Here is a 10,363-nt window from a genome sequence, read left to right on the forward strand (position 1 = left end):
GATCTTATAATGAAGCATAAAGAAGCAGAAAATGGGAAAAACGGGGCGGTGACTCACGTGACGACGGGTCGGGTCGACACATTAACATTGTTTAAATTACCAACACCTCTTCACAATTTAGATTCATAAACGGATTCAAGAGAAAATTTCCTTTTAATAATAAACATAACATAGATCCAAATGAAAGGAAATAAGGCAACATCAGTTAAAAGACAACTGTAGTTACTTCCAATATTGATTACGTGGGTTTAGCAACTCTTTCTGTTCATATTATATTAATTGATATCTAATTGTCATACAAATGCACAAAGTTCATACATAAGGCAGTTAACAATAATGTAGTCGGAACCAAAACTAAAGATTAATCTATCGATAAAAGTTTAGTTCCATGTTACGAATTAATTGTTGCAGAAACCTGACAGTATAAGATGGTACTTATCTTTTTAACCACCATTAACAAAACTAAACACCGAACACACAATTAAAGGTAGGGTCTGATACCACATGTTATAATTCGAATACAAACGCAGAGCCGATGCAGCAGAAATTAAACAAGGAACGTACCTTCAGCCATGGTTGTTCAAGTGATGTTGGGAATTGCCTTTGAAACCTTTAGCAGATAACCTAGAGAGTCTTCTAGCCTATACCTATCGTATGATGCCAGACTGATGGAGTCACAGGCGTATTTATTGGTAGGCTAGGAATTCATAGGCAAATACTTTAGCCCTAGGGACTTCTCCATAAATTATAATTACCCTAGGGACTCCTAATATATGGTAATTTCTTTCCATCAAAGAAACTACCATATATGCATAACTATAGAATATTACCTGATATATTATTTCCTTTGGGAGATAAGGTAAATAATTTATTACCTTATATGTGGGTAACACTAGAAGTCTCTAGAAGAGACGGTAATTTCTAACATTCACCCCATGCTCTAGCTCTCTCCAAGCATCAACAGAGGAAGAACAACGACTACTAGCATTTTGCAGTAAGTACTCGTCGTCCATATTCACTCCAAGATCCATATCCAAGTAGTTGATATAAGCTCCCCTTGGTGAGCTGGAAACAAAAGGTGCCATTTTATTGTAAAATCCTCTTATCCACTCCATGTACTCGTTGCTCCTGCCATCGTCCTCTTCGTTCCACTGTGCATAATATTAAACCGCGAAAAGATTACCCTTTCGATGAGGGAAAGGAATAGCTTGATCACTAATTTTTTCCATGGCTCCGCCATATGGATCGAACACAAGAATGCCTTGGGGTTTTTCTCGAGTTCAACAAGAGCTGTCATCATTCCGTCCATTGAAAATGGGGTCTTCACATAATCTGATTTGCCTTTGAAGAAATTTTTACATCCATGTAGCATTCTTTCAAACGGGAGATATCGTCAGAGGAGTTCCCAAATACGTTATCTAATTTGGAAAATAAAAGTGCAGACTCAATCCAAGTCATTTCTTTGGCGTCATCATTCTTAACGTTTAGCTCTGGAAATGCCTCATTTAATATGGAAACCGCTTCAGTTTTTGGACCCAGATAAAGTCCATTGAATTGCTGAAATATTTCAATAGGAGTAGTATTTTCGTATTTCATATCAGCCGGCAGATCTATAGGTCTCATTTGTACTCCTAGAGTAAAATCATCGGCTGCAACTATTTGCCATTTGTAAAGTAATGGGCAGCGTACTGTTTGGAGCCAGGCTTAGAGATCATAAAAGTTGTTACGGTTTTGGGCACTTTGAATTTTCCACGCATAAATAATTCCCCAATTTCCACCGCCGCCACCTCTGATTGCCCAAAACACGTCTCCTCCCATGGCTTTTAGGTCTAATAACCGTCCATCAGCATCAATAAGAAGAGCATCAACGACAATATCAGCAGCGGGTCCGAATTTTCTGGACAGAAGTCCAAAGCCACCGCCTGAAATATGACCTCTAGATCCTACTGTTGGACCCGAACCTGTTGAAAATGCATGAACGTCACTTGCCTTGGCAATGGCGTAATAAGTTTGGCCAATTGTTGCGCCGCCCTGAGCCCAAGCAGTTTCGGAATCCAAATCTACTGAAACGTCGTCTAATGTCATCAAGTCGATGATCACGAACGGGGAACCGTCAAAGGAAACATAAGAAGTTCCTTCGTAAGATTTTTGTCTGCAACAAAGAATGGTGCTCACGAGCTCCTCCTTTCTATTTGGTAGGGTAATGACCGTTGGTTTCGGCATGTTAAATGCTGCAAATCGAAGATTCTGAAGGGAGAAGTCGAGCTAGTTAAATTAATTTCTACTTTGATCAGCAATATTATCATGATTCCTTGTGGGGTACATGGAGAAGTTATGGACATTGTGGTTGATTAAACAGGTGGAAAGATTTGCAATTAATTTTTAGAAGCACTAGCAGAGAGGGGAGTAAATGAAAAGCTTATTAGAATTATGAGTAGAAACATATATGTTTCTTCCAATTAATTTTTGCTTGCACCTCTCCGGAGGAATGCAGATATAGTGGACATGAGCAGTTTGAGGACAAAAAGATAATATTGAACAATTCCGGAGGGCTAAGCTGCTTTAATTTACGGAGTGCTTCTCAAATTATGAATATATTATTTACGGAGTGCTTAAAATTGATCCTTACTCAAATAATAAAAGATAATATTGAACAGCTCCAGAGGGCTAAGCTGCTTTAATTTACGGAGTGCTTAAAACTGATCCTTACTCAAATTACGAACATACTATTTTGTATATGTCCAATTCTGAAATATAATATTGAACAGTTCCGGAGGGCTAAGCTGCTTTAATTTACGGAGTGCTTAAAATCGGCCCCTACTCAAATTATAAGCATACTATTTTGTATATGTCTGAGGAACAAGTACAGTAAAAATCCATATAAACAAAATGTTAATTTTGAGTCTCGATAACTTACTTGTGGGTCCAAAAAATTGTCTTCTTCCTTCCGTTTGTGTGTGCTGCGCGTGAGGAGGTCCTTTCTTCATTTGTTAGTGTTAAATTTCCTTGTCTGACATGATGGAGTTATTGATTGATTGAAATTTAGGCCTTCTCTCACTAGTTTTCTAGAGAGAAGGCAGAGACTATAATTATATAATAGCTATACTTGGACAAATACAAAATAGTATGTAGATAATTTGAGTAAGGATCAATTTTAAGCCCTCTGTAAATTAAAGCAGCTTAGTCCTCCGGAACTAGGGCCCTTACTTTAGGCCCCTCAAAAATTGGGGCCCCATATATTGTTAGTAATTATTTTTATGTCTCTAAGATTTTCATAGAAAAACTGAATCTTGTAAGAAAAATCACTGATTCTTTGTGAAAAGAAAGAAGTAGTTATGAAATAGAACAACTTAAAGAAGGAGACATGGGCAATGATCTTCTACTGTAAAGAAATATATAATTTTTAACAAGCCATATATTTTTCCTAGGCCATGTCTTCCAAATTCATATTTGTACATGTTCTTTTTTTTTTGTTTCTTCCTATGCATCTGCATATTCTGTCAAACAAAAAAATTTCTTGTATAATTCGAATTGCACCTTTATTTTCATATTCTTTCTCATGTTTTCAAGCATTTAAATAAGCAAATAGAAGAAATGAAACTCTCTCATGGATTAGTTTATTTTGAAATTAATCATCAAGTTATCAACTTTCAGAATCAGGTTTAGTCGTTCTAACTGTCACGACCCAAACCCCGCACTGGTCGTGATGGCGCCTCTCGTGAAGAGGAGGCCAGCCAACTAACCCAACTTGTCTTTTCAAAAATAATTTAAACATGAATAAACAACTAAAATATGACTTAATAATATTAATTAGCGGAAATACAACCCAACACAGCCCTAATCGGGGCGTCACAAGTCACGAGCATCTATTAGAATGTAAGTACAATAACAAGGTCTAAAAATACACTAATCAAGAAGAATGAACAAAGGGAGAAGAACGATGTTGCGAATGCTGGCAGTCACCTCGTTAAACTCCTATATCTCTTACTCTGATCAGCCAAACCCGCTACCGGGTGAATAAATACCGGCATCTGCACACGGGGTGCAGGGAGTAAAGTGAGTACTCCAACTCAGTGAGTAATAAGGTAAATAACAACTGAGCGGTAAGAAATCACGTATGGCATATCATCATGCTATATAAAAGTAGTGTAAAACCCTTTGAGAAAAGCAGTGAAGTTGTGAAATCTTTAGAAATATCTTAGCTCAGTTTAAAACCTCTTTTGAAAATAACTTTTTCAACAGTATGCAAACAAATGCAAATCAAATAGTGCAGATAAGCACAGAAGTCCGCCCCTCGGGCACCACACTCAATTAACAGATAATGTCAGGCAATCAGGTAGATATCACATGAAGTAGCACAAACAACAGGTAAAGGCAGGCAAATGAAATAAAGTAAACACACAGAACAGTACTAGTACCGCTGCGGCGTGCAGCCCGATCCACATACCGCTGCGGCGTGCAGCCCGATCTGTTTATCGTCGACGACGCTTACTGGGGGTGTGCAGACTCCGAGAGGGGCCCCTTACGGCCCAAGCGCAATATCAAGCCATCTCGTGGCATCAATCTAGGCCCTCGTCCTCATATCAATATCAGTATAACACTGTTGCGGCGTGCAGCCCGATCCAAACGTATTCTCACAATACAGGCCCTCAGCCTTACCCAGTCAAAGATCAACAAGCCACTCGGGCAACAGTAAAACATGATGCTCAGCCTAAAATATATTTGAAAATATCATTTCAAGCGTTTAAGGCATAATAAACTTGGCTGAGTTTTAAAACAGTGGAAAATACGTGACTGAGCTCAAGCATATAATTAAAACAGTGAGGAATTTTCAACAACAATCCCCGAAGGGTTCAAATAGCTGGCACGAAGCCCAAATATGGCAATCAGCCCAAATTGTGATGATAACAAGTAATTTCAGACAAATACGCAGTAAATTCATCAATCGGGACGGACAAAGTCGCAATCCCCAACGGTGCTCTATCCTGCGCTCGCTATCCAACGTGCAAGTCACCTCAATATAGCACTATGATGTGCAAATCCGGGGTTTCAAACCCTCAGGATATCATTTACAATCATTACTCACCTCGAACCGGCGAAATCTCTAGCTCACGACGCCTTTGCCCCTCAAATCGGCCTCCACACGCGTCGAATCTATCCAAAAACAAAGCGAATACATCACAATATGCTAAAGAAACAAAGCCCAAGCGAAAACAAACAATAATGGGCACAAATCCCGAAATTACCAAAACCCGAGCCCCGGGCCCACTTCTCAAAACTCAGAAATTTTCACATCAATAGATTCTATATCTTCCCACGAGTTCATACATATCAAGGACTCCCAAATCCGAGCTCAAATGGCCTATCAAATCCCAATTTAAAAATCTCCAATTTCCAAGCCCTAGTTCTTCAATTTTAGGCTTAATTTCCATGAAATTCTAGGTGGATTTCACAATATAATCAAGTTTTAAGACCAAGATTCTTACCTCAAGTCGATTCCTCTTGTATCCCTCTTTCATCTCCTCCAAAAATCTCCAAAAACGAGCAGCTATGGGTGAAAATAGACCCAAAATCGCGGATGAAATGAAGTTATAACCTTCTGCCCAGCACATTTCGCTTCTGCGGAAAATTTTCCGCATCCACGGTCCCGCTTCTGCGGACCACGTGCCGCTTTTGCGGCTTCCACTAACGTCCAAAACTTCCGCTTCTGCGGTCCTTCGCTCGCTGATGCGGTTCCGCTTCTGCGGAAAAACCACCGCATCTGCGGAGCCTGCTACACCAACCAACACGTTCTCTTCGCACCTGCGATGCCGCTTCTGCGGTCCCATTTCCGCAGAAGCGGAAATACCAGAAGCATCAGCCAAATCAAAATCTCCCAAGTCCAAAACTCTCCGTTAGCCATCCGGAATCACCCCGAGGCCCCCCGGGACCTCAACCAAAACACCAACACATCCCGAAACATCATCCAAACTTGTTCCAATTATCAAAATACCTCAAACAACACCAAAACCATCAAATTACATCGAATTCAAGCCTAAGTTCTTCTAAAACTTCCGAAACACGCATTCGATCAAAAACCCTACCAAACCACGTCTGAATGACCTGAAATTTTACACACACATCCCAAATCACTTAACAAAGTTACAGCAACTCTCGATATTCCATTCCGACCCTCGGATCAAAATCTCACCTATCAACCGGAATTCGCCGAAATACTAACTTTGTCAATTCAAGCCAAATCTTTCCACAGACTTCCAAAATGCATTCCGATCGTGCTCCTAAGTCATAAATCACCTAACGGAGCTAGCCAAATCATAAAAATTCCGATCCAAGCTCATATACAAATAAGTCAACTCTTGGTTAACCCTTTCAAATTCAAAGCCTTCAACTGAGACTATTCTTTCAAATTCATTCCAATTTTCCTGAAAGCCAAAACCAACGATCTACATCGGTCATAATGCATAACACGGGGCAAGTCATGCCCGAAAACTGGCGATCAAAGTGCAAAAGTTCAAAACGACCGGTTGGTCGTTACGCTAACTTTCTCTCTTTTTAAAAAAAAAATCAGAATTTAAACATGCCAACAACAAAGTATGAGTAACATTTGTAATACAACCTCAAAAAGGTATTGCCAATAAATTTCTTTCAAACAATAGATAAAGTTTAATGAAAAGGTATAGGAAAGTGTTTTTGAAATGAACAAGTCTCCGATCTTATGGAGTTAGATGGTAATGAAATCAAAGAAAAAGAAGAATTCTGTATGTCAAAAAGTTTTAAAAAAAATTACAAATAAATAAATATAAATATTGATTTAGGATTCTTAAGGCCTCTTAATGAAGTTCTCTTTAGGCCACAAACATCATTAAGCCGCCCCTAGAACAAGATAACCCCACAAGTCATCTAAACTATATCCCTATATTAGCTGCCGACAAAAATAGACTATATGCACCCTGGAAACAACTCCTTAGTCATCAAGCTATTGGGAAACGTATGGGCTATAACTTGTTACCCACAAAAATACAGAAAATTTGGAACTCTTTTTTTTTATGAGTTCATTGCCACTTTTTGAAATGAGTACATTTGAAGAAGGGGGTATTACCACACCTTCTTTACATGAAGTGAAAGAGGAAAGCTTAGTTGAAGAGTACATCTACTATCACTTCCTCAAAAAAAAAAAAAAGAAGTGGCCATAAAGTTGTTACTTCAAGGAGGATCGTAGGTGAGCTTGCTTGGTTTTCTCTTCTTGACTCGAAAAGTTGCAAATTGCCATCTAATTTGGCGAGGCAATGTAGTATAGTCGGCATTTATATACACTTCTTCGACCTTGTGACTCAAAGAATCCATCTTGACAGCAACTTTGTTTGCTTCTCTGAAGCAATGCTTTGTGATAACTCCATGTTGATCCTCACTTCATTGGCAATCCTCTAAGGAGTAGGTGATGTTTAGCTTAAAGTATATATTTATATGTATATCGCCTCATGTTTCTTTTTTTAGAATGTAATGGAGGATGAGCAGCGGTTAGAGGCGTAGGCCTGTTGGTTCGGCACCTCTGACTTGGCAGCAGTTCTCCGCCCTATTTCTGGAGAAGAATGTCCCACAGTGCCGCAGGGAGCAGCTACGGAGGTAGTTCGAGCAGCTACGACAGGGGGAGATGACAGTTACCCAGTATGAGATAAGGTTCTCGGAGTTGGCTCGACATGCTATTTGGCTGGTTTCCACTGAGAGAGAGAGAGAGAGAGAATCAGGAGGTTTATTGATGGCCTCACTTACTAACTTCAGGTTCTCATGACCAGGGAGAGGGTGTCAGGTGCTACATTCGAGGAGGTTGTGGATATTTCTCAAGAGATTGAGTCAGTTTGTTGCCAGGAGAGGGAGGCTAAGAGGCCTCGAGAACATGGTAGTTTTGGGGGTGCTCCTTCGAGGGGCCAGTATTAGCACGACAGAGGCCGACAGTTCCGACATGGTCAGTCAGCTCGCCCAGGTTATAGTGGGGCATCATCAGGCCACAGTTCTCACGGTTCTTAACAGGGCTATTCTTCTCTTAGTGCACTTCCAGCCCAGGGTTCATCTCGTGCTCCATCGGTTAAGGATTCTTCTATGCCAGGGGCGTCTGCTAGTCATACCGGTGCTAGAGGTTCCCATCAGTCCCCGTCTCCAGTACCCGAGAGTTATTATGAGTGTGGAGAAATGGGCCACTTGTGGAGGTAGTGCCCTCGTCGTTCTCATTAGAGGGGTCAGTCATCAGCCTCAGCCCCAGCCACTTCACCACCCACCCAGCTAGCTAGGGGTGGGGGACAGTCATCTAGGGGTCGCCCCAGATGGGGAGGTTGATCCGGAGGTGACCAGGCTCGCTTCTATGCACTTCCAGCTAGGCCCGATGCAATTGCTTCAAATAAGGTGATTACAGGTATTATCTCAGTCCATGCCCTGCGAGTCCCTTGTTTCTTTTGTTCATGTTTCTACGCCGGTGGGCGATAGTGGTAGACCGTGTGTACCGGTCGTGTATTGTGTCTATTAGGGGTCTGGAGACCTGAGTGGATCTAGAGCTATTGCGTATGGTGGACTTCGATGTTATCCTAGGCATGGATTGGTTATCTCCGTCTTCCCTATAGAGCGCCAGTATGATGATCCACACTTGCTTGTCCTTAAGGACAGAGTTCAGCATAATGATGCCAGAGATGTGACTATCGATGATGATGGGGTGTTGAGGATGCAGGGCCGAATATGTGTGCCCAATGTAGATGGGCTTCGGGAGTTGATTCTGGAGGAGGCCCATAGCTTGCGGTATTCTATTCATGCAGGAGCCGCGAAGATGTATCAGGATTTGAGACAGCATTATTGAATGAAGAAAGACATTGTGGGGTTTGTAGCTCGGTGTCTCAATTGTCAGCAGGTGAAATATGAGCATCAGAGACCGGGTGGCTTGCTTCAGCGGATTGATATTCTAGAGTGGAAGTGGCAGCGGATCACTATGGACTTTGTAGTTGGACTTCCACGGACTTTGAAGAAGTTCGATGCTATTTGGGTGATTGTAGATCGGCTAATCAAGTCCGCGCACTTCATTCCTATTTGTACTACTTATTCCTCTGAGCGGTTAGTAGAGATATATATCCGGGAGATTGTTCGGTTGCATGGTGTCCCAGTTTCCATCATTTCAGATAGGGGCACTCAGTTTACTTCACAGGTTTGGAAGTCTGTACAACGAGAGTTGGGTACTCAAGTTGAGTTGAGCACAGCTTTTCACCCTCAGACGGACGGGCAGTCCGAGCGCATTATTCAAATATTGGAGGATATGCTACGCGCTTGTGTTATTGATTATGGAGGGTCATGGGATCAGTTTCTACCTCTCGCGGAGTTTGCTTATAATAACAGTTACCAGTCAAGTATTCAGAATTCTCCATATGAGGCTTTGTATGGGAGACGGTGTAGATCCCCAGTGGGTTGGTTTGAGCCGAGCGAGGCCAGGTTATTGGGTACAGATTTGGTGCATGATGCTTTAGACAAGGTGAATGTGATTCAGGAGAGACTGCGTACAACACAGTCGAGACAAAAGAGCTATGCTGACAGGAAGGTTCGTGATGTGTCTTATATGTTGGTGAGATGGTTCTGTTGAAGGTTTCACCCATGAAGGGTGTTATGAGGTTTGGAAAGAAGGGTAAATTGAGTCCACGATTTATTAGACCTTTTGAGGTACTTCGGATGGTTGGGGAGGTGGCTTATGAGCTTGCCTTGCCACCCAGCTTGTCAGGTGTGCACCCGGTATTCCATGTTTCTACGCTCTGGAAGTATATTGGAGATCCGTCTCATGTTCTGGATTAGCACGGTTCAGTTGGAGGGTGATTTGACTTATGATGTGGAGCCAGCAACTATTTTGGAGCGTCAGATTCGAAAGTTGAGGTCAAAAGATATAGCTTCGGTGAAAGTGCAGTAGAGAGGTCGGCCCATGGAGGACGCTACCTGGGAGACAGAGCAGGAGATGCGGAGCAGATATCCTCACCTATTCGAGGCTTCAGGTACGTTTCTTGACTCGTTCGAGGACGAATGTTTGTTTAAGAGGGGAAGGATGTGACGACCTGGCCGGTCGTCTCATGAGTTACAGCTCCATTTCCCCATTTCTGCTTCTATTTGCCTTAATTATTGGTTTTAAATGTGACCGGGTTGGTTGGCTCGGGTTCGGAAAGATTTTGAGAAGGTTTGAGACACTTAGTCTCTTTTAAGAAGGCTTAAGTTAGAAAAGTCAACCGGATGTTGACTTATGCGTTAGAGGGCTCAGATGTGAGATCTGGTGGTTCGAATAGCTTCGGGAGATGATTTGGGACTTATGAGTGTGATCGGAATATGTTTTGGAGGTCCGGAGTAGATT

At 41.7% G+C, this 10,363-nt stretch overlaps 1 pseudogene; it reads right to left on the reverse strand.

Annotated features, from left to right (window-relative positions):
* Window positions 1-367: 367 nt before the first annotated feature.
* LOC109215612 lies at window positions 368-2,460 on the reverse strand (annotated as a pseudogene).
* Window positions 2,461-10,363: the final 7,903 nt, after the last annotated feature.

This window comes from Nicotiana attenuata, unplaced genomic scaffold, assembly GCF_001879085.1.
Source record: "Nicotiana attenuata strain UT unplaced genomic scaffold, NIATTr2, whole genome shotgun sequence".
NCBI classification, from domain to species: Eukaryota; Viridiplantae; Streptophyta; class Magnoliopsida; order Solanales; family Solanaceae; genus Nicotiana; species Nicotiana attenuata.